At 41.5% G+C, this 24,986-nt stretch overlaps 2 protein-coding genes and 1 long non-coding RNA gene across 6 annotated transcripts in view; 2 read left to right on the top strand and 1 right to left on the bottom strand.

Annotated features, from left to right (window-relative positions):
* LOC149461118 (filamin-B-like) overlaps positions 1 to 18,625 on the top strand; it is a 73,184-nt gene extending 54,559 nt beyond the window's left edge. For both annotated transcript variants that reach the window (XR_016312936.1, XM_089678711.1), the window contains one exon: positions 13,562 to 18,625. The gene's annotated coding sequence lies outside the window, so the exon portion shown is untranslated. The remainder of the gene's footprint in view (positions 1 to 13,561) is intronic.
* LOC149461117 (uncharacterized) lies at positions 2,753 to 23,140 on the bottom strand. Its single transcript, XR_016312937.1, has 4 exons — positions 23,075 to 23,140; positions 19,894 to 20,327; positions 4,811 to 4,911; positions 2,753 to 3,298 (listed from the first exon to the last, which is right to left on the bottom strand). It is a non-coding gene; the product is annotated as an uncharacterized LOC149461117 (long non-coding RNA).
* The window catches only part of ATG7 (autophagy related 7), a 398,197-nt gene continuing 396,342 nt past the window's right edge, over positions 23,132 to 24,986 (top strand). For 2 of the 3 annotated variants that reach the window (XM_089678709.1, XM_089678707.1), the window contains exon 1: positions 23,132 to 23,249. The gene's annotated coding sequence lies outside the window, so the exon portion shown is untranslated. The remainder of the gene's footprint in view (positions 23,250 to 24,986) is intronic. The other variant, XM_089678708.1, reaches the window with a different exon arrangement.

Raw genomic sequence — 24,986 nt, 5'->3', positions numbered from 1 at the left:
AATTGGATTCAGGTCAGGTGATTGACTTGGCCATTGCATAACATTCCACTTCTTTCCCTTAAAAAAACTCTTAGAATCGTGTCGATGTCCGAATATTTATGGACCTGACTGTATGTATGTATGTGTATATATATATATAATTATATTAATTTCCTTCTTTTTTTTATTGCACTGTGTTAATGTTTATATATTTTTTTGGTGTGTATTTGCACTGATGAGCAGCAGCATTTATTTGTATATTTATTAATAATTTATATGAATTTTGGCGCTGGTGATTTATGTTTAAATTAAAAGGGAAAATGATTACACTGCATCATAAAATAAATCAAACCGTTATACAACATATAACAACTCATAAATGTGAGCGGGTAGCCCTTGGCCTAGACAGGAGTAAACTAACAAAGTGCAGCTGTCAGCATGGAAGAAGGATTCCACCTGTCATCAAACAAACAATCAGGGCAAGGGCGTAAGATGGCACAAACTCTAGTGTAGTAAACTCCACTTAATTTATTAAAGTACAGATAAATGCTACTCAAAAGGGGTGAACAAATAAGCACACGTAATTGGAGGGGAGGGGTTGAAGAGATCACTGCATCGAATCAAGTCCCAGCACCAACATGGATGGATGATCTGCACCTTACACAGCATCCGGAGCACTGTGTAGCCGGCTAGTGATTGTGGAGCTGCACAGGCTCTGTCCGTGCATTCAGTGGATGATGCTACCCTCAGACATGCTGGGTCACAGGAGTCCGTGAAATGTGTCCTGTGACCCAGCATGTCCCAGGGTAGCATCATCCACTGACAGTTATCCTAGTGAGTGAGGAAGCCAGGCAGCCCGTGGAGCTTGTGATGGAAGGAAAGAAAATTGCATAATCTCTGGTCTGATTTAGTTCATCTTTTCCAAAATCTGCCTCTGGAGGTTGCCTGTAGATGAAGCCAACTGCCCACTGTGATAACATTTTAATCATGCTCCTGCATTAGGTATAGGCCATTTACGTTCCTCCCAGAGCCTGTCTGAGAGACACTCAGAGATGGTTCCCATCCTGTCCTGTCTTAGTGGTAGGTTGTTGCTAAGATGCTCCCTGTGCCTGCATGTGCTGTCTCCTCAGTCAGGGGAGCTCAGAGCTACTGTGGAAGGGAAGAGAAAGTGCACATGTGCAGGGATTTAAATTGGACAAACCTCATTCATGTGATGGTGAAGGGCAGGGATCACCTTAGCAACAAGGTACAGAATATTAGCACAGCGGTTTATGAAATGCAGATTTTTAGTAAAAATACACCAAAGTTATTTTCAAGGCAAACAAATGTAATATATTACCTTTTTTTTTTTAAAAAAATATAATAGATGAGCTTGCACTGTTTAAATGAATACCCAACATGTCAAGCGTTTTGTCCGTAAAAAATGCCTGACGCATGTAAAAGTGCTTTACACTTTTACAAGCATTTGTCCAGAATAATAAGTTCTTTTGGCCTTTGAAATGAATGAACGCTCGAGCGCTAGATGCGCCGAGCATTAACATGCATTTAGATGCTTTTACATGCACCAATCATTTTTTTTCTGCCAAAACGCTGCTGCTTATGGATGCACTGGCCCTGGGTTTTTCTTTGTGCTAAATGTCCCTGCCACTAAAAGCTTCTAAAAGTCTATGTGTGCATGAACACATAGGATAACATATGGGGGCGTTTAGAAGCAGGAAAAAAAAAATGCCTGCTGCCCCTAAAAGTGGCTGCAAAAATGCCCTGTGTACATGAGGCCTTAAAATTGCATCTGCTAGTGAAATGGTGACGAACCTCGGTATCCTTTATGTTCCATAGAAATAAGAGAACTGTGCTCATATCTAAATGGCTTGTACATATATACATACATACATACATAGGTATAAATCCCTGAAGATGCTAAAACTACTGAATGAACCCTCTGCTATACACCCTTCTAACAAACTTTGCATAAAAACAGGGATTTTTAGTTCACATGCATTGCAATAAATTGCAATACATGTTTAAGCTGGCCAACTGCGTCAAAGTAATCCCTCTCTGGCCAGTCCTACACTATACTAATCTACACTACACTAATCTACTCTACACAACACTAATCTACCCTACTCTACACTACTCTACTCTTTTCTGTTGTACTCTACAGCTCACTAATTTACACTCATCTACACTACACTAAGCTAATGTAAACTACTGTACTCTCCACTACACTAATCTACACTACACCTCACTAATCAACACTACTCTACTGTCTAATAATGTACTCTACACCTCACTAATCGACACTATCTACTACTGTACTCTACACCTCACTAATTGACATCACTGTCTACTACTGTACTCTATACCCCACTAATCTATACTACTGTCTACTACTGTACTCTACACCTCACTAATTGACATCACTGTCTACTACTGTACTCTACACCCCACTAATTGACATCACTGTCTACTACTGTACTCTACACCCCACTAATTGACATCACTGTCTACTACTTTACTCTATACCCCACTAATCTACACTACTGTCTACTACTGTACTCTACACCCCACTAATACACTATACTTCTGTACTCTGTACTACACTAATCTACATTACACCTCACTTATCTACACTGCACTGCTCTACACTACTCTTAACCATGCTATACTTCACTCTTCTACACTTCTCTACACTAATCTACACCGCTGTAACACAGAAACAAGGTTAACTTTTTTGTTTTTTTTTTGTTTTTTTTGTTTTTTTTTATAATGCACACTATGCTTCATATAAACAAACATGTATATACATATATATATTTATACATTAAAATATACTTCTATAAAATAAATCTATAGAAACAGAAATGATGTTAAACATAGAAGACCAAGTTGGAGTTACCAAATTCATCAATTTCATAGATATACTGAAGGTTGATGATGTCTTCCCCCTGGAGGGTGGGTATCTCCCAGAAGGGGATCCTCCGGGGCTCTCTTCTGTCTCCATCCTGTGGAAGAAAAAAATGAATCATTGCTCTGCAAAGAGGACATGTGTTGCTGTGCTCCCTCCATGTTCCGATGCAGCCAGAGTGAAATTGATGGGAGCAGGTTAGGGTTGTATTGTCCCCTCCCACTTCAATTTCACTCAAGCAGATGGAACAGGAGGGCAGCAACTGGGACTCCTGGGCTGGTGGTGTGGCCAATGCTTGCTGGTCCTCAGCAACGATGCGGTCCCTTCGAGAACGACTTCTGTTGGAGCTGGCGTTCTCCCTTTGCCATCGCAGAGCTGCTCTTGACCGGGTGCGGTAAGCAATTGAATCCATGCCTGTAATAACAATGGGTGAGATTTCAGCATCTCTGTCATGTTAGCCTTTCTATCAGAATTTTAACCTGTAAATGTCTAGGGCAGATGTTTCATTTTTAACAGATTTCATGTATGACAGGTGACTATTGCATAGGTAAACCTGGAAATTGAAGATTATTTAACGTTTTACCTTAATGCATTCTCTGCATTAAGTTAAAAACCTTTCTGCATGCAGCTCCCCCCATAAACATACCTGAGCTTGAACTTAATCTCCCTCCTCATTGACTCAGACGACAGCTGCTGTCAATCTAAACCAGTAAAGAGAGGGGGGGGGGCAGTGCCAAACTGCACTTTGTTTTAATTGATACTGGCTTGACCATAAACCCGCATGCATGCCCTGTAGCAAGTGTCTTCCTGTGGGGCCATTCAGCAGGGGGAAGGAGCCAACCCCATGGGAGATCTGAGAAGAGGAGAATCAGGGTTGCTGTGTGCAAAACCATTGCACAGAGCAGGTCAGTATGACATGTTTGCTATTGCTTGCAGCTGGCTATCGTGTCCATTCACACACAGAGACACTGCTCAGCCCCGCTCCCTCTCTGTCCAGGAGAGTCCCCGGCAAGCCAAGATTCTCATGCACATCGCTAGGGGGGGGTTGGTAGAAGGGTACAAGCTGAACACAGGTTTTTTACCTTCATGCATGGAATACATGAAGGTAAAAAGCCTTGAGCCTTTAGAACCACTTTAACAGGTTATCAGTTAGTCTAGGTTTAAACGTGAGCTCTGGCATTAGAATTCTCACTCTCTGATGTTCACAGTGGTACCTCATATGTGATGCAGTCACTGTTTACATTTGTGTGCCAGACCTAAATGCGCATTTGTGTGTGTGCATAGGGGACAAGGTTGGTTTAAATGTATGTATGTATGTATTTAGTTTAAATTAAAGGAAAAATTGCCTACAATTGTAAAAAAACAAAAGAAAAAAAAATTGTGTGTATATATGTATGTATATGTGTGTGTATGTATTTGTGGGTGTATGTGTGTGTGTGTGTGTGTGTGTGTGTATATATATATATATATATATATATATATATATATATATATATATACACACACACACCCACAAATACATATATACACACACAATTTTTTTTTCCTTTTGTTTTTTTACAATTATAGGCAAGTTTTCCTTTAATTTAAAATAAATAAATACATACATTTAAACCACCCTTGTCCCCTATGCACACGCACAAATGCGCATTTAGGAAAAAAAGTAAATAAAATTTATATATATATATATATATATATATATATATATAATTAAATTTTATTTACTTTTTTTTCCCCCAAAATATAGCTGTTTTATCTTTTGTCTAAGAGAAAAAAAAGATAAAATATAATTTTTTTTTATATGCAGACTTCCAGCTTGGTCTCAGTGAGAACACATATGCGGTGGCCATGTTTAATGCCCACTTCCTGGACACCTCATATATGTTACATGGTTGTGAAGGGGTTAAAATGGTACGATTGACATACCTGTTGGGTCCTCCCTGCATGATTGTAATTCACGGTTGTGTCGCCTTGGACGTCGCGGCATCCTGCTGGTACTAGATGCTGATGGTGAATCGCAGGTTTACCTAAAAATGAATAATAATAATAACAGTAGTAATCTATATAATATGAAAAAATTAGATATTAATAAGTAGAAGAATGCAGAATTGTAGTCTTTGCTGTGAGAAAGTCGCAGAAATCGCTGTCTATGGCAGTACAGGTAGAGTGGCTTTAAAGCAGCTCACACCAGCTCTGACAGTAAACAACTGCTGCAGCTAGTCGCATCGCTAGAATTCTCCAGCTGCCCTGGTTTTTGCCTGAAAGTTACTGGCTCATCCAACACAGTACCCAAATGAGAATACCATTTGTCTTCCCATAATACATTTTTTTTTGTCTATTTCATAAACTCTGGTTTTATAATTTCACTATATAAAGGCATTGTGACAGCTGTCCTGGTAGCAGGCAGTAGGTAGGACAGACTTTGGTGGTTTTTTGTGGGGTCCTGGGGCTTTAGGGGAAACAGGAAGTCTGTTGTGAATGAGTCACTGGTCACCATAGCAACGGGGCCTTCCTCCCTGTGTATACACAATATACTGCCTCCCTCCCTGTGTATACATGACATATCTCCCTCCCTGTCTATACAGTACATCTCTGTGTACTACATGACTCTGTGTGTGTGTATTGAGCCCCTAATACATACATACCTACCTGTGTGTATATAGAGCCTGCTCCTATATACCTACCTGTGTATATATAGAGCCTCCTCCTATATACCTACCTTTATACTGTGCATATAGAGCCTGCTCCTATATACCTACCTGTGTATATAAAGCCTGCTGCTATATACCTACCTGTGTATATTATTTTATTTTTTTATTTTATTTAACCACTTGCCCTCCTGAGGATTTACCCCCCTTAATGACCAGGCCTTTTTTTGCTACTCGGCGCTGCACTAATTCAACTGATAATTGCGCGGTCATGCAACGCTGCATCCAAACGAAATTTACGTCCTTTTTTTCACACAAATAGAGCTTTCTTTCGGTGGTATTTGATCACCTGTGCGCTTTTTATTTTTCACGCAATAAACAAAAAAAGACCAAAAAGTTTGAAGAAAAACGATATTTTTTACTTTCAGCTATAAAAAATATATAGTAAACTCAAAATTAGTTATAAATTTAGGCCAAAATGTATTCTGCTACATGTTTTTAGTAAAATAAATCCCAATAAGTGTATATTGATTGCTTTTTGTGAACGTTATAGCGTCTACAAACTATGGTATAGATACTGCAATTTACGCAATTTTTTTGCTATACGTGCTGCGCTAGTTTAACGGACAATTGCGCGGTCATGCAATACGGTACATAAATGAAATTTATGTCCTTTTTTTCACACAAATAGAGCTTTCTTTCGGTGGTATTTGATCACCTGTGCATTTTTTATTTTTTGTGCTATAAAAAAAAAGGCTGACAATTTTGAGAAAAAAAACAATATTTTGTACTTTTTGCTATAAAACATGTCCAGTAAAAAAAAAAAATTTAAAAATCAAATTTCGGCCAAAATGCATTCTGCGACATGTCTTTGCTAAAAAAAAAAACCCAATACGTGTAAATTAATTGGTTTATGTGACAGTTATAGCGATTACAAGTGGCGGGAAAGATACTCGGATTTTTTATTTTTTTTTTATACTAATAATGGCGGCGATCAGCGACTTATGGCGGCGATCAGCGACTTATGGCGGGACTGCAGCGGACATTCTGACACTGGGGGGGGGGAACTGACCTGGGGTCACTGACATCCTCAGTGACACCAATACAGTGATCAGTGCAAAAAAAAAAAAACACTGACACTGTACTAATGGCACTGGGGAGGAAGGGATTAACTTTTTTTTGCACTGAAAGGGTTAACTGTGTGAGGGGAGTGTTTTACTAGGGGGCGGGGGTGTGTACTGCACAGAGACACACAGATTGGGACAGAGAAACTTTTTTTCTCCTGGTCTGCTTGTCAGGAACTGTCAGGGAAGTGACAGAAAGCAGAGCTACTGCACCCCTGCTCTCTGTCACTAATTGCCGCCAATCGCTGGGACACAGCTGATAACCGGCTGTGACCCGGCGACTGACACCCGCGGCTGAGATCGGCGGTGAAGGTAGGGCGGCGGCGCGCTGTTTTGCAACGCGCTGTTTTGCAACAGCACGTTTTAAAACGTGCTTTTGCCCAGCCGTGCCGCCCTGCCACCGTTTTTATACAGTGGCTGGGCGGCAAGTGGTTAAGGTACTTATATAGCGCTGTCAATTTACGCAGCGCTTTACACATATATATTGAACATTCACATCAGTCCCTAACCCTCAAGGGGTGTACAATCTAAGGTCCCTAACTCACATACATATAATAGGGCCAATTTAGACAGGATACAATTAACCTACCAGCATGTCTTTAGAGTGTAGGAGGAAACCGGAGTACCCGGAGGAAACCCACACAAGCACAGGGAGAACATGCAAACTCCATGCAGGAGGCGCCATGGTCAGGAATCGAACCCATGACCCATTTACTGCAAGGCAGACGTGCTAACCACTAAGCCACTGTGCCGCCCCACTAAGCCACTGTGCCGCCCCATAGAGCCTGCTCCTATATACCTACCTGTATATATAGAGCCTGCTCCTATATACCTACCTTTATACTGTGTATATAGATCCTGCTCTTGTATACCTACCTGTATACTGTATATATAGAGCCTGCTCCTATATACCTACCTGTATACTGTATATATAGAGCCTGCTCCTATATACCTACCTGTATACTGTGTATATAGAGCCTGCTTCTATATACCTACCTGTGTATATAGAGCCTGCTCCTATATACCTACCTGTGTATATAGAGCCTCCTCCTTTATACCTACCTGTATACTGTGTATATAGAGCCTGCTCCTATATACCTACCTGTATACTGTGTATATAGAGCCTGCTCCTATATACCTACCTGTATACTGTGTATATAGAGCCTGCTCCTATATTCCTACCTGTATACTGTGTATGTAGAGCCTGCTCCTATGTACATACCTCCACTCCCTCTTTCTGTAGGGGTCCCTCAAAGACCAACAATTTTGAGAAAGCAACAATATTTCTGACTTTTTGCTATTAAAAAAAGTAAAAAAAATAAAATGTTGTCATAAATTTAGACCAAGATGTATTCTGCTACATGTCTTTGCTAAAATTAATTAATTTTTACCAATAATGGCGGTGATCAGCGACATATGGCGGGACTGCTGCAGGCATTCTGATACTTGGGGGGAACTGCCTTGCTGTCACTGACATCCAGTGATACCAATACAGTGATCACTGCTAAATAAACGCGCTGACACTGTACTAATGGCACTGGGCAGAAAGGGGTTAACATCTGGGGCGATCAAAGGGTTGTGTGCTATGTGCTTTTTTACTAAGTGCTGTGTCCGTCTGCTTCACTGTAAGCACACTGCTTTGCATGGCTGTGCTCTGCACAGCCATACAAACCAGTGTGCACAAGCTGACAAGGAGAACTTTTTTGTTTACAAACAGTTCTCCCCGTCGGAGATGCTTGGCAATCACCGGTCGCCGGCGAGTAATCACCGTCCGGGACCCTGTGATTGACCGCCGCAGCCGTGAATGGTGGCGAGGGTAGGGTGCGCGTGCCCCCTGCCCCTACCTGGAAATACAAACTCGTGTGTGTGTGTGTGTATTTTTATATATATATATGATTTTGCGCACCTGTGCCACCCTGTAGCAGTATTTCTGCTATAGGGTGGTCAGGAAGCAGTTATTGGCATCCCAGACTTGGTCCGTAGGGTTCAATGTTGAGTTGGCCCACCCTTTGCAGCTATAACAGCTTCAACTGTTCTGGGAAGACTGTCCACAGGAGTGTGTCTATGGGAATGTTTGACCATTCTTCCAGAAGCACATTTGTGAGGTCAGGCACTGATGGATGAAAAGGCCTGGCTCACAGTCTCCGTACTAATTCATCCCAAAGGTGTTCTGTCGGGTTGAGGTCAGGACTCTGTGCAGGTCAGTCCTGTTCCTCCACCCCAAACTCACTCATCTGGTGCTTCTCTATTTCAACTGGCAATTGCCTGGCCATACAACGCTGTACTCAAATGAAAATTATATCTTTTTTTCACACTAATAGAGCTTTCTTTTTGTGGTATTTGATCACCACTGGGATTTTTATTTTTTGTGATATAAATGAAAACAAAATGACATTTTCTACTTTGTTATAAAAAAATATCTAATAAACTTAAATTTAGGCCAAAATGTATTCTGCTTCATGTTTTGGGTAGAAAAAGAAAATACAAATGAGTGTATAGTTATTGTTTTGTGTGAAAATTGTAGCGTCTACAAACTGTGAGATAGATATAGATATATATATATATATATATAGATATATATATATATATATATATATATATATATATATTAATTATGCATTTACGCAGCTTTTACTTTCTGACTATTAGATTTCTTGAGGTGCTAAAATTCCAGAGCAGTACAAAAAAAAACCCAAATTACCCCTTTTTGGAAAGTAGACACCCCATGGAATTTGCTGAGGGGCATGTAACAATTGAGTACTGTCTGTAATACTTTTTTTTATTTGCACTAACATACAATTTTGAGGACAAGCTTTCAGGGAGTGTCAAAATTGTATGTTGGTGCAAATAAAAAAAGTATCACGGACAGTACTCAATTGTTTTTGTCGCAAATGCACTAATACGGCTACAATCACCTCAAGCAAAACTGAAGGACATGTTAAATCCATGAAAGATTTTATGATTTGCCAAAAAAGTTTTGGAGAATAGCAAAACAATTTTTTTTTTTTTTTTTACACATAGTTGTCACTTACATGATATATTGCTCACACATACTATGAGTATATGTGGAATAACACCAGAAAACACATTATGCTCCTTCTCCCATGTATGGGGATACCACATGTGGGTGACTTTTTGGCAGCCTAGCCACATACAGGCCCCCAAAATCCAATGACCACATCCAGGCTTTCAAACGGTACATTTCTTCATGTCACTTCCTCACTACCTACCACAGTATCGGAGGCCCTAAAATGCCAGGATAGTACAAACACCCTGCCAAATGACCCTTTTTTGTAAACCAGACACCCCAAGGAATTTGATAAGGGGCATGGTGAGTATTTTTCAGATATAATTTTTTGTTTTCTTCATTTTCCAAAAACTTGTAGCAACAAATGAGATCTGCAATATACTCACCATGCCCCTTAGCAAATACTGTGGAGTGTCTACTTTCCAAAAAGAGGTCATTTGGTTGGGGGGGGGGGGGGTGCTTCTACTGTCCTGGAATTTTTCACCCACTCTTCTAATCAAGCCTTTTCTGACCCTTTTTCTTTACATTAAATAAAAAAGGAAATTACTTTGAACTCACAAACACATTTTTTTCAGAGCAGAGGCCCTAGAGAACAAAACATTGGATGTTGCGAATTTTTATGTCACACAGTATTTACGCAGCAATTTTTCAAATGCAACTTTTTTGGAAAATATGCACTTTTTTTTTTCATTTTAATACACAAAATCACTATATATTGCCCAATTGTTTGATAAAATGTAAAAGAGGATGATACCAAACATGATAAGCTTTACAATTGCTCACATCCATGCAATTGCAACAAACTGTGAACATTTTTAATATCCATAGATGATGCTATAAAAGCCTTTACAGATTACCACTTTAGATTTAGACAAGAGGTGTAGTGCTAGAAATACTGCCCTCGATCTGACGTGCGCGGCGATACCTCACATGTATGGTGAAATATCTGTTTACATATCAACAAATGCGTTCGCCTTTGCATGTGAGCAAGGGGGGGAGGATGTTTTTTTTTTTTTTAAATATATATTTTTTTGCTTTTTTATTTTTACACTGTCCCTTTTTTATTTTTTATCACTTTTATTATTATCACAGGGAATGTAAATATCCCCTATGATGGCAATAGGCAATGACAGGTACTCTTTGCTTGAGAAATCTGGAATTTATAATATAGGCTCTAGATCTCTCCTCAAAGATCGATGTGATCAAGTGCTTTCCCAACTTTAAAATGGCCCTTTTTATACCCTGTGAAACTGAAATGATTAAATGCTCATAGCTTCCATTTTCTTAGACTAGAGAAATGATTGGTGCCATTCCAGTCTCCGATCAGCTCCATGGTCAGCCGGTGGAACAGTACAATTACAATACATTTCAGTACAGAAAGAATAGGAGGGCCCTGCTCTTGGAGCTTACAATCTAAAGGATTGTTTTTACATGAAAGCAGGCCACAAGCTGAAAAAACTATACCAGGATGATGGTAGCATCCTAGTATAACCACTCAAATTCCAGTTATGTACCAGTACGTTGCTGTTCTTTGTTGGGCATATGTAACAGCAGAGAAAATGGGCATATGATGAATTGGGTCTGTGGACCAATATGACCGCAATTCATTTTTTTTTGTAATGCTCATGTTGAGGGTTAGGCCTGAAAAAGTTTTAAATTCAGAAACCATTATAGGTTTGCATGTGAATTGTCAGGCAAGAGCTGAATTTGGGAGAGTGGTGATGTATTGTGCTTATAAATTGCTTTGGCCCACAATTAATTCATACATACAGTGGAAGGGCTAAGCACTAATGCTGTCAGTGAACGAGGCTGTTTCTGCTAACACTGCATTTTTTAGGGCACTATACTAAGGAGGCACTAGTATAGTTTTGTTCGTGATTGATATATTGATCCGTACAAACGCTATACTAATAATGGGGTTGATCAGCAACCTATAGCGTGAGTGTGCAGGCAATCTAGAACACTAGCTGACCCTGGCTGGGCAGGGCAGTTACAGACCCTGATGCTATCTGATGTTGCTAGTGGCAGTTATACAGTGATCAGTGAAAAATTATATATACTGACACTGTACTAATGGCACTGGCTGGGTGACAGGGCGATCAAAGCGTTAAATGTGCTTATATAATGTGTGTGTGTTTAAAATGTAGTGTTTTACTCAGTGTGGTGTTCTCTCCCTGTATCGGCATAGGGGGCAGCAGGGGGAACACACACGAAAATAGCAGGCTCTTTTCCCAGAGCTGCTGCTCACCTGCACATTGCTGGCAGTTTGCAAGTAGTTAAAAAAAAAAAAAAAAAAAAAGTAGTAACATTGTATTACTCTGGGGGGGGGGGGTGATCAGGGTTTTTTTTTTTTTTTAACACTTTGCATTGCAGGAGCAATAAAGATGCTTGCTTGCTCTGTCATGAATAGGTTAAGTTCATGACCGTTCAAAAAACAGTGATCTGTGATTGGCTGCAACTGGTCACATAGTACAGGGTGTTGTGATTGACCCATGTACCATGTGAGAGCTTTAGGCCAATCACATCTTTCCAAGAACAGCCGCGATGCTGTTATGAATCAGATTGATTCATAACAGGTTTACTAGCATTGTGATTATGTGATTGCATAGCGATCACATGATCACGGGTCCTGATTACCGGGATCCGCATCCACCGGACACAGCGGTCAGGAGGGGAAGCGTTGCTTGGGTGCACGGCACTGCCCTGTGTTGGTACAGGCAGAGCGACATACCGGTACGTCGCTTTGCCTGTAGCTGCTCATTCGTAGTAAAAGTACTGTGAGCTGCCAGCAAGTGGATAAATAAATCCTTTTTAGTTATTTATCTTTCCATCAATCTACCCACCTGCATACTTACCTATCTACCCACACATATACTTACCCTTCTGTGTACCAATCTACCTGGTTTTCTACCTACCTTTTAGTCCAACTGTCTACTTACCAATCTGTATCTATCTATTCATTTCTCTTGCTGTGTACTTTCTCTTTCTACCTTCCTGTCTATCATTGACAGAAATGTCTCCTAGAGCTGTTGGCATTCTTTAAAGCAAAGGGTCTTCAAACTTTTTAAACAAAGGGCCAGTTTACTGTCCTTCAGACTTTAGGGGGGCCGATTGTGGCCTGTGGGGGCAGAAAATGTCCTGGCTCAGCAATAGTGAGAATAAACATGGCCTTAGGTTTGGTGGTCAGTAGAAGGAGTAGTTCCCCATCATTGGTACTGGTGGGAGGAGCAGTGTCCCATCATTGGTATTGGTGGGAGGAATAGTGCCTCATATCAGTGGGAGGAATAGTGCCCCAAGGGCCAGATAAAGACTAGCAAGGGGCTGCATCCGGCCCTTGGGCCACAGATTGGAGACCCCTACCTTAAAGGATAAGTTTAGCTTCTGGAAAAAAAAAATGCCGAGCAATTGTACCCACAATCTTCAGATCACAGATGCAAGTCTCATAGTCCTGCAGACTCTCTGTATAACTGTCTATTGGGAACTTGTACAGGCAGGCAGTTACTTGAGAGCAGGAAGAATCAATGGCCTACATGTGCTCTCATTGAGAACTATAAGCCACCAGCCACGACAACTTGTAGGCATTGAGTCGCAGGAGATTGTGAATGAATGACTGAGGCATGTGGGCAGAGGCCGCATTATTTATTATTTTGACAGCTGGCATGGGGAGCAAATCCCCTGCCTGCTGTGATGGGGTCGGGGAGGGTTGGGGACAGGCTGCAAGCTGTTGGAACATGTTACATATTCCACCCTAAAAATGGGTGGGACGTGACATGTTCCAAAGGGTAAACTTATTCTTTAAGTTACAGCCAATGATGGTCTTTAAGTTTTCTTCTATGCCTAGATTTTAATTGACGTTTTTGTGTCTTCCTCTTTACAGAAACTGTGGCCTTGGATGACTGTGATGGCGGTGTTGGTAGCTGTGACCGCAGTGATGTTGTATCCCAGCTTCAGCAGAGGCTCACCGGGAGACTGTTCATCAAAGCCATGTACTGTCCTCCATCATAGCCAGCATCGCTCACATTTGGAGAGCATACAGAAAAAAAATGGATCCTTACTCTTCCTTTTACCCTCAAGTTTCTGATAGAACAGCAGAAGGGCCATTGGTGTAACCTGTACTATATGTAATAGTCCAACAGAAGAATAAAGATATGACTTTATCTTACTTTAGACAAGTTTTTGCTATCTTTCATGTACTTGTTAAGTTTAATTTGGTGGTATCGGAGATACTGTCATGGCCTTGAGCAGGCTTTTGGTACCAACTTTTTAAGATTATTTTGGTTTGTGGCTGTTTAAGAGTACTTAAAGCGCAGCTCCACCCAAAAGGGGAAGTTCCTCTCTAAAGATTGGTACCCCGCCCCCCCCCTCCTTGGCACCTTTGGGGAGCGGGTACCCGAAATTGACGAGTACCTGTTTCCACTGCCTAAGCGATCAGAAGCGGAAGTTGTCCCCCCTCCCTCCGCGTAGTCTTCTGGGACACGTGACAGGTCCCAGAAGATTACGGAACCATTCAAGAAGCGCAGAGCTACTCGCGCATGTGCAGTGGGCATCCGGCTGTGTAGCCACAAGCTGCCACAGCCAGGTGCCCACACTGAATATGCCGGCGCCTGGAACACCAGACGGCCGGTGAAACGGGCTTCAGGGAGAACACCGCGGGATAGTGGGACAGGTGAGTGGCTGTTTTTTAAAAGTCACCAGCTACAGTTTTTTTTAGCTGCTGACTTATTTTTTTGCATTGTGACTGGAGCTCCGCTTTAAACATCCCATCCAACAGTCGAGCATGTGTAGTATTTACAAAATAATAATGACTGTATGTCAGTATATCATGGTCAGTGTTGATCATGGGGAAAAACATAGATTAAGCATGCTTTCCACACAATCTTAAAGGACAAACACAAAACACAAATTGTCCTGGGTGTCTGGTTTACCAATTCACCTTATTTATCCCCAGACTGACATTTGTATTACATTGTATTAGGGACTTATTTGTTAAGATCAAGGACCTTTTTGACCTTCATAGGGCTTGTGTTTGCCTTACAACTGTTTTTCTCCCCGTAAGGCCTCATGCATATTGGACGTGTTTTCGGCTGCTCCTAGGGGCACCTGGCTCCCCCTCCACACCTTTATGCTGTATGTTAGCCTGTGTCCATGCACATATAGGCATTTAGAGGCAGCAAAAAACCCACTGCCACTGCATCCAGGAGCAGCGACGTTTCGGCAGGCTCATTTAGCCCTTGAGCCTTAATGTCAGTGACCAGAATAAATTATTATTATGTCCATTCAAATGAATTAACACCCAATGCTGGAAGCACCTAAAATGCGTTACACACTTTTACAAGCGGCAAGCATTTTTTTTTGCCAAAACGCTGCTACCAGGAGGAAAAGCTTCTAGGAGAGTTGGCAAAATGTCGAGTGTGCAGGAGGCCAAAAAGTCAATGAGAATTCAAAAGCAGCTTGATGCAGCTGTAGCATCAGCTTCTATATGAGCAGTAGATACAAAGCAAATGCATAGGTTTTAGCAAATTTTGAGCAGATTTGTTCATGCTTTCAAAGCAGACCTTGTACTAGAATGCAAGGTATGCATATGTGGCTGCTACCATCCCCCACTGATAAAACACTGCATTACAGAAAATACATTAAAAATACCCACCTTACAGCCTCTTCCTGTCACTGATTACTCTGGACCCCACAAAGAGATCTTGGGGAAAGCTCGGGATCCAAATCTTGTAATAGGATGTTACAGCACTGTACAGGAGTGTGATCCCAGGAATTTTTGGGATCCTCAACCTTCACAGGATCCTGGACGAATACCCACTGATATTACCTTCTTTAGATGAGTATGTTGGAAGCCTGAGAGTAAGGTATATATTTTTTTTTTTTCAGTGCCCCCCAATGCAGTGTTTTGACAGCAGGGGTGTTGGTGCAACCACATAAGCAGACCTTAGACATTTTAGTGCACGGTCTGCTTCAAGCTCCAGTTTGAGGATGTTAAATACAGATCAAAATGGGAGTGCTGACTGTAACTTTAAAAGAAACGTATAGCCAAACGTTTTTTGGCCACACATCTGGGTCACAATTTTGCACTTATTTGTGCTCTCCTGTGACCTAGAATCAGCAGACTGTCGCTCCAGGCTCTGGAAGGATCCTGACAATAATGTCAGAGTCCACCCAGATGCCTGACCAACAGCTGGCTCAACCTCTCAGGTTGCTGCTGAGAGCCTGATCCAGCCACTCTCCCACCCCCTACACAGCCCAGCCCTCCAGTGAGCACTGAAGGGGCAGAGCAAAGAACCAGTGACAGTCATCGCTCTCTGCTCAGAGAATACAAAGAACTGAGTGATCAGCTGTCATGTGATCGCTCAGTTTTTGGTATTAAAGCTGGCGGGACAACTGCAGCAGAGGGGTGAGTATGGATGTTTTATTTATTTTTTTAGAATTCCTAACTTCTTAATTAGGGCTCTTTCACACCTGCATTAAAATGTTACTAAACCCTGGATCCTGATTTCACTATATCTGGTCTCCCACAGTACACAGAACATGGAAATGCAATTGTTTTGGTAAATATAAACTGCTAAATACCTTTTTTCATCCGCAGTATATAGAAGTCTTGTGACTTCTATCAGTGCTCAGCAGAGCACTGGTTAATGCTTGGAGGAGGAGTTTTCTTCTGCCCTACGAGGATGTAGAACCCGACCTCGGTCTGGACACTGCTGTTTGGCCCTGTGCTGATCACATGCACTCTCCCAAGCAAAGCAAAAAAAAAACCCCTCTAGCAATACACACTAAACTGAGCATGTGCAGAGTGTCTTATCAGGAGATAAGAGGGGGACACTGAAAGAAGGGGAGTATCAGAGAAGTCAGGATCAAACAGCATTTTTAAACAATACAGAGAATTAACCCCTTATAATCCACAGTGAGTATAACAAGCATGCTTTACTGCATAAACATACTGATTTTACTGTTGTGGGTTTAGTAACACTTTAAATTTTAAAGTTGCCGTAAAGTGTATTAACGCACCTATAGCATTTATGAGCATTTTAGATGCATTGTACAGGTATTCATGTTGCTCCAGCCATCACTTCTCAAACGCCTTGCAAGTTGCGGGGTTATTTTTTTTTACAAGGCTGAAATGGCAAATTGTCACTTTTGACACTTTGAAACTGCAGCATAAATGCATTCTGAATGCCCTAGGCATGTTTACAGTGTGCGTTTGAGGTGCGGTGTGGTGCGTTTTTCAACAGAAGTGAATGGAGGAAGTTTCAAAGCGTCAATTCCAGGCAGAGTTACTCTTGCCTCCCTGCGAAGCTAACTGCAGTGTGAACACCTCCATCTGCAATTTTGCAGACCATTTCTAGCCAATCAGGGAGCAGTAAAGTCCCAACCCAATTGCCTTTTTTCAATGCCTGTGTGAAAGAGCCCTTAACCTCCCTGGCGGTAATCCCGAGTGTAGCTCGGGGTTAATTATCAGTGCCAAAAGCGGTAACCCCGAGCTACACTCGGGATTACACTGCAGCGTTGCTCTGGGATTCCCTCGATCACTTACCTTGTCCTGCACTCCCACGATGTGTCCCCTGCAGCGTCCTCGGCCATCTCCTTCGGCCAATGCCGGCATCCGTCTCCTGGGTTCCGGTCCCTGCAAGCGTCGGGACGTACGGGGGCCGGAACCGGCGGCAAATGTAAAAATTTTAAAAAAGTGACATTCACTCAATAGACTAAAATCACATAGTAAAACATTACTGTATCAAACCATTTCACATACATTTTGTCCCTACTGCTTTGTCCTGTGCCCTGCCTGCATTTTTACTGTTCTTTCTGCCTGGAAACTGAGAAACGTCCATGGCGTCCAAAAAGCGTCCCTTTAGGTCAAAATCGGTTTTAGACCAGCTAGAGAACAGCGATAGTAAATCAGAACCACTTGCAGAATTGAGTGATAATGATTCATGGGGGAATTTGTCATCGGACACTGAAAACGATTTTGTGACTTTGCTCAGTGATGTGCGAACCTGGAGCTATATTTCAAATTTCAGGGTTTTTGGTTTGATTATATTATTAAATTAAATTTATTATATTTTATGATTATTTATTATATTATAATTTATGATTTCGTGTTTCAAGTTTTATCATATCCGGGGTGTTTACTAGACTCTTGTTCGGACAGATTTCAGTGAGTTATTCCTAAAAATGACATGCCTACAGTAAAAATACGACCTATTTCCATGCAAAAAAATGTACCGCTTTCAGCACAGAAATATGGACATAATCAGACCGCTAGGGAGGTTAATGAAGTTTCAAGCAATGCTGAAGCCTTCTAGCACTGTGGTTAAAGTGTCAGTGCGCATTCTTATTAGTCACACAGGCCCTTTATACATGTGATTCCGGGCACCCGATCACTTGGGGGCCTTACTTCAAAGTGGTTGGACACCTCTTGTAGGTGAACGATAACCAACATGATTGCTATTACTCTCATTTCCAGTTTCATTGTGATTTTTTTAAAAAGATGAAGTGTGTCTGCTGAATCTTTTTTTTTTTTTTTTTTTTTTTTTTGGGGACTACAGTGCTCATGTGAAAGGCAAAGCTGGAGAAGTGTTATGCCTTTGAATGTACTGTAATATTGAGGGTATAAAATATAGGCAGATGTATAGGAATAGCATATAGGGTAACATGCCTGGTGACATTACAGAGGAGTTATGTAGGTGAAGTTCTTTGTTTTCTTTGCAAGCCACCCTGACCACAACATTCATATACCAGTGGTACTTGGTACCTTATTGCAAGTAATATTCTGAGATGGTACACTTCAGAATGACATTTAAGTATATAATTGTTTTAAATCTACTTTGTAAAGATATAAAGGTTCCATAGAATCTCTGGAGTACAGATTAAACTATTTGCACTAATAATTGTGATGTTCATAATTTAATAAATAACTACAACGTGATCTACAAAATTTGCATTTCGTGTCTTCATTCAATACAATAACTTGTAAAAAAAAAAAAAAAAAAAGTAAGCTGAGAGGTGAGACCAGTCACTTGCTCTGTGAAATAAGACCTCCACTTATAACTGAACATAGTGGGATGTTATAGGCTTCACAATGCTGCCTGCATTTTATGAATGACTGGGTGTCTGCAAACATGTATATCCACTTTCCATTATGAATGGGCCCCTAAATCATGAAAATATGAAATCTATGAATAGCCTACTTTAACTTATCTGCATGCTTTTTTACCAATTTTACGAATTTAATTCGTTCTGTGGGACTTTTCATATTGCGAAAAATTTGTAAACTGAAATGTGGTTTCCCATAGGAATGCATTGAAAACTAATTAATGATCAAGTAGAATTTGCTAGAGATAATACGTCTTGCATGTTGACTCTTATTGATCATGCACAAACTAAGCGAACCCCCCCCATGCCTATTGCCAGTAGATGCCAAGAAGGCTTACCCAGCCCTTCACTAGTTTACCTAACATCCAACAGGAATTTGTATTTATCCCTCCATCCCCAGAACTTGCTGGAGGGGATGGTTCTTACCTTCACAATTGGTGGACGTGGAAGGAAATAGTCCCATTTTGGCAGAATATATTCACCACACAATACAAAATGTCTATTAATGTTGTGGCCTCAACTGAAGTGGCTTCTCTTTCAATGCTCGGAGGTCCCAATTCTCTCAGGTATAATGAGTCATTGCCTTGTGCCTGAATGGGAAGCTATCTCTCACCATTTGAAACCCACTACCCCACCACACATTTTGGAATGGGCCTAAATTCTAAATTACATTATGAAGATGGAAACTCTAGTAGCTGTAGACAGCGATGATCCTGAAAAAAAACCTGCACTACTGTATATGGACATGCTGGCGGGCTCACCAAGACTGGCAGCTTTCGTGCTCTTTCATCATTGTGAGCTAATACCTTTCTTTACATAGGCAGATCTGTATTGCTGGATTGTTCCATATGTGGTGAACTTATTTATCTATCTTGGAGACCATTTGCAGAACTTTTTAAAGTGGTTGTAAACATCAGCAATGAAACATGAACAAAGCATATCCCTCTATAGTGTGTGCCTGTCTCAATCGAGAGCAGTAAGTGTAATTTCTGTCTACTGCCTCTTTCCTCTTCTATCTGTATGAGTCACTTCTGACAAGTTTTCCTGACACCAGGAGCAAAATGGTGACAGGGAGAGCACAACATGTGATCAATAGCCTCAGCTCTGTACCTGTGTGCAGTGTGAAGGGGGTGGGTCCCTTCCCTCCAATCAGCTCTCAGAGTTCTCACTGACGTAACTTCAGCTCCCCGCCCCGTTTTCAGAGCTGAGAAATCCTCTGTAAATTCTAAACTTTGGATGTCGGAGGAAGACAGCTGGTAAACAGGTATAACTTATGTAGGATTAGTTCCCTCTCTGTATCAGCTGAGGATAGTCATTACACGTGGTATAGGTAAGGGTTTACAACCACTTTAACTGGCTTGGTTCCAACCTCCCTCCCCTCCAGGTTCCTTTCTTCTTTGGATAGTATCAATATTATGTTCTCTCTCCATGTTTTCTCTCTTTTGGTTAGCTGGATTGTAATTTGTTTGGAAGATGGAATATGATGTTGGTTGGTTGACCATACTGATGACTTTTCTTTTACTTTTTGTGCTTTTCTTTGTACTCTGAAAAACATACACAGATATTTGAAACAAACATGTTTGATACCAATACAATAAATAATTTGACATATATATACTGTATGACTGCAATATATTTGATATCATATGTGATCATACAAATTTGTGTAGCCCATTTTAAAACTTCTGTGCGCATAGATTTAATAAATGATACATCCATCAACTTGAGCCAAAAGAGGAAAAGCCAAATCCAAGCACAATATACTTTATATCATAGCAAAAACCAAGAAGGAGAAAAAGATGGGACTTTTAAAGTGACTGGAAATCCTCACTTTGTGAAACAACCCCTTCAGTTTAACCACTTGACCTCCGGAACATTTACCCCCTTCATGACCAGGTCATTGTTTGCTTTTTGGCACTGCGTTACTTTAACGGATAGTTGTGCGGTCATGCAATGCTGTACTCAAATGACATTTGTATAATTTTTTTGGACATGTGCCGAACAAAAAAAAATTATTTTGTTTTGTTACTTAGTTTTGTTTCGTTACATTTGTTTTTGGAATATGTTTCATTTTGTTTTCGAATTTGATACTAAACTATTTGGATTCAATTTAACTGAATTTGGAAAATTTAAATTGGCATTCAAATTCTAAATTATTCTATTTGAACTTCTAAAGATGGTTATATTCTTTCTATTTTATTCTATTCTATTGAATTCTTTTCTATTCTGTTCGAATTTATTCTATTCAAAATTTGAAATTCAGAAGACAATTATATTAATTTTATTTTAATGTTTTTTGTATTCTATTCCATTTTTTTCTAGTCTATTTTATTCTTTTCTATTCTAATTTATTTTAATTCAAATTTACTCTATTTGAAATTCAAATTTTGGATGAGAGTTATATTCTATTTTATTCTATTGTTTTTTCTATTCTGTGCTATTTTATTATTTTCTATTCTAATCTATTCAAATGTATTCTATTCGAAAGATGCGTATATTCATTCTATTTTGTTTTATTGTATTTTTTTCTATTCTATTCTTCTCTATTCTTTCTATTCTAATCAATTCTATTTATTTGGAAGACAGTTATATTCTGTTTTGTTATATTGTATTGTTTTTTCCTATTCTTTTCTTTTTTAATATGCTATTTTCTATTCCATTCTTTTATATTGTATGCTATTCTTTTATTGTCTATTCAATTTTTTATGTTCTGTTCTTTTTGAATTTTGTTTCATTATTTCAGATTCGTTACTATTGTAATTTGGAATTTGGGAGACATCCGAATGTCCAAATAACAAAAAATTAGTGCAGAAAGCACATAAATGCTAAGCATGTTTATGGCCATTCACACATTAATGCATTGCAATGGCCAGAATAAATTCATATTGTAAGCTCTGTTCTAACTACCCTGTAAAGGAAAGATGACTATACTTATTCTGAGGGTGTCCTGGTCGGGCCATGTGATTGGCACCCAGCATCAGCTTCAGTGTAGAGGAGGGAAGTCCAACAATAAATGCCCCAGAGTAAACCTGTGGGTGACCCCACCATCCAGGCTCTGTAGGGTGTCCGCTATCTCTCTTCTCCACTGAAGCCGGCTGCATTTACAGGGAAGAAGAGGGAAAAAATGCGCCAGAACACATAAAAAAATGCAGCAAAACGAATGGAAATACACTGGAACATGCAGGTCCTGAACTGAAAGGAAGAAAGAAAAAACACAGTGGAGCACAAAAACTGCTGTGAACCGGCCTAAGACTGACCCCCACCTACCCCCAACCGCTGACATCACAGTCTAACCCCACACCTACCACTGACACCCCAGACTGACCCCCACCTACCCCTAACCACTGACACCCCAGACTGACCCCCCACCTACCCCTAACCACTAATACCCCAGACTGACCCCCAACCACTGACACCCCAGACTGACCATCGTCTACCCCCAACCACTGACACCCCAGACTGACCATCACCTACCCCAACCACTGACACCCCAGACTGACCATCACCTACCCCCAACCACTGACACCCCAGACTGACCAACACCTACCCCCAATCACTGACACCCCAGACTGACCATCACCTACCCCCAACCACTGACACCCCAGACTGACCACCTAGCCCCAACCACTGACACCCCAGCCTGACCCCCCCCAACCACTGACACCCCAGACTGACCATCACCTACACCCAACCGCTGACACCCCAGACTGACCATCACCTACCCCCAACCACTGACACCCCAGACTGACCTCCACCTACACCCAAGACTGACTATCATCTACCCCCAACCACTGACACCCCAGACTGACCTTCACCTACCCCCAACCACTGAAACCCCAGACTGACCATCACCTACACCTAACCGCTGACACCCCAGATTGACCATCACCTACCCCCAACCACTGACACCCCAGACTGACCCCCACCTACCCCCAACCACTGACACCCCAGATTGACCCCCAACCACTGACACCCCAGCCTGACCCTCTCCCACCCCCTCCACACTATCCTTCCAGCTGGAATGATGTTAGATCTGATCACACAGTAGTTGGAGGGGATCGGATGAGACATCCTTTCCTCTCTCTGAAATGACATCTGGAAAATATCCCATCAGTTGATTGCTTGAATCTGCGCAGGAGCAGAAGGCACAGGGGTGCAGTAATTCATGGGATGCTGAATGCTTCAGCGAGCATCAGGAGCGGCGGTGCATGGCGACCAATCAGACTCTAGCTTTCCATTTCCAAACCGTATTGGTTGCCATGCGGCGCAGCTCCAGTTTGTATTCCCGTACCGTACATCATCCACACTGTACACACTACAGGTCAGGTGATTTATCCTAGAGGAGTTGCCATTGTCACATGACAGCTGCGGGTCACATGACAGGCGTAAACCCGGAAGTAGCCGTGTGTCCAGACTGCAGAGGGAGTTGCTATGAGATACAGCTTGTGAGAGGAGCTAATAGACCGGTAATGACATTTCTCCTCCATCTCATCCTCTGCTGGGGGTTTGGTTGATGCTCAGAGCTCCGGGTGCCTCGTGTATCCTGCCTCAGTCACCATAGAGACAGCCCACCTCATCCCTTTCAAAGCGAACACATATTAATGACACAGGTTCTGTGGCTGATTTATTGCAGATAAGGCACCAAGTGAGTTTAATTATCACCTTCATCAGCCACAGGACCTGTGTCATTAATATGTGTTCGCTTTGAAAGGGATGAGATGGCAACCCTACCCAGCTGTCACCCTGCAGTTATTGGAGGACTGCAAGTGCAGCACCCTTCAGGACCTGCAGAGCTTGTAGTTCCTCCAGTTAGGAAGTCACAGATTGCCCAGATCCTTCATGATGCCCACACACAATGCAATCTGATGAAAAGTGTCAGTAGACTTTTAGGCTGGCCATAGACGGGCCGTTTATCGGCCGATAAACGAAAAATCGGTCGTTGCCGATGCTGCCACCTATGTCTACGAAAAATGGCAGTTTTTCGTGGATTTTCCAGCATCATCGATAAAAATAAATGAGAAGATCCGCGAAAAATGGCAGACGGGCTGCCCCACTAACGGCGTGAATATCGGCCGATTTTTCGTGCAGATGAAAATTCGGCCGATAAACGACCCGTTATTGTAGATGTTTGATCACAGCACACATGGTAAAGATTTTGATCAGATCAGAATTTCCATTTGGTTTAAAAGATCATCTGGTAGATCCAGTCAGATTGTACTGTGTGTGGGTGAGTTGTACAATCCCCTCTGATTTGTGGTCATACTGTGTTGGTTGCTTGGTAACAAATGTGATTTTCTTCTTTTGGGTTTGAGAATGGCATGTGATCCTAAAAGAGGACAAATATGTGCCAGGATCACAATGGACAGCACCGGGAATGAGGATCTGCTCACATCACTGTGGTCAGCATTACATCTGGTAGAACTGACTAGTATGAATCTGCGGTGGATTGTTTTCATTTCTACACACCCCAATCTGGGAGAAAAAGTACACTAGATTGCCAAAAGTATTGGGACGCCTGCCTTTACACACACATGAACTTTAAATATTATTATTATTATACAGGATTTCTATAGCGCCAACAGTTTGCTCAGCGCTTTACAATATAAAGGGAAACAATACAGCAACAATACAGTTCAATACAAGAGGGTTAGGAGGGCCCTGCTCCTTGGAGCTTACAATCTAAGAGGGAGAGGCTAGTGGTACAAAAAGTAATAACTGTGGGGGATGGACTGGTAGGAGGAATAGAAGATTCTATTATTCGCTGAAGGCGGGATAGGCATCCCTGAAGAGATAGGATTTCAGAGATCGCCTAAAAGTGAGCAGAGTAGGCGATAGTCTGATAAATTGGGGTAGAGGGTTCCAGGGGATAGGGGAAGCTCTGGAGAAGTCCTGGAGATGAGCATGGGAGGAGGAGACAAGGGAGATAGAGAGCAGGAGGTCATGCGAGGAGCGGGGAGGACGGTTTGGGTGGTATTTGGAGACAAGATCGGTGATGTAATTTGGGGCAGAGTTATAAATGGCTTTATCTATAATTGTTAATGTTTTGAATTTTATCCGTTGGGCAACTGGAAGCCAGTGGAGGGATTGGCAGAGAGGGGTGGCAGATACAGAATGGTTGGTAAGGTGGATGAGTCTGGCAGCAGCATTCATGATAGACTGAAGAGGGGATAGCCTGCGATGAGGTAGGCCAATGAGGAGGGAGT

Source organism: Staurois parvus, unplaced genomic scaffold (assembly GCF_062004578.1).
Source record: "Staurois parvus isolate SC_StPar_1 unplaced genomic scaffold, SC_StPar_1.0 ptg000209l, whole genome shotgun sequence".
Taxonomy (NCBI): Eukaryota; Metazoa; Chordata; class Amphibia; order Anura; family Ranidae; genus Staurois; species Staurois parvus.
Note: the sequence above shows the minus strand (reverse complement) of the source record. Positions and strands in the feature narration are given on the sequence as shown.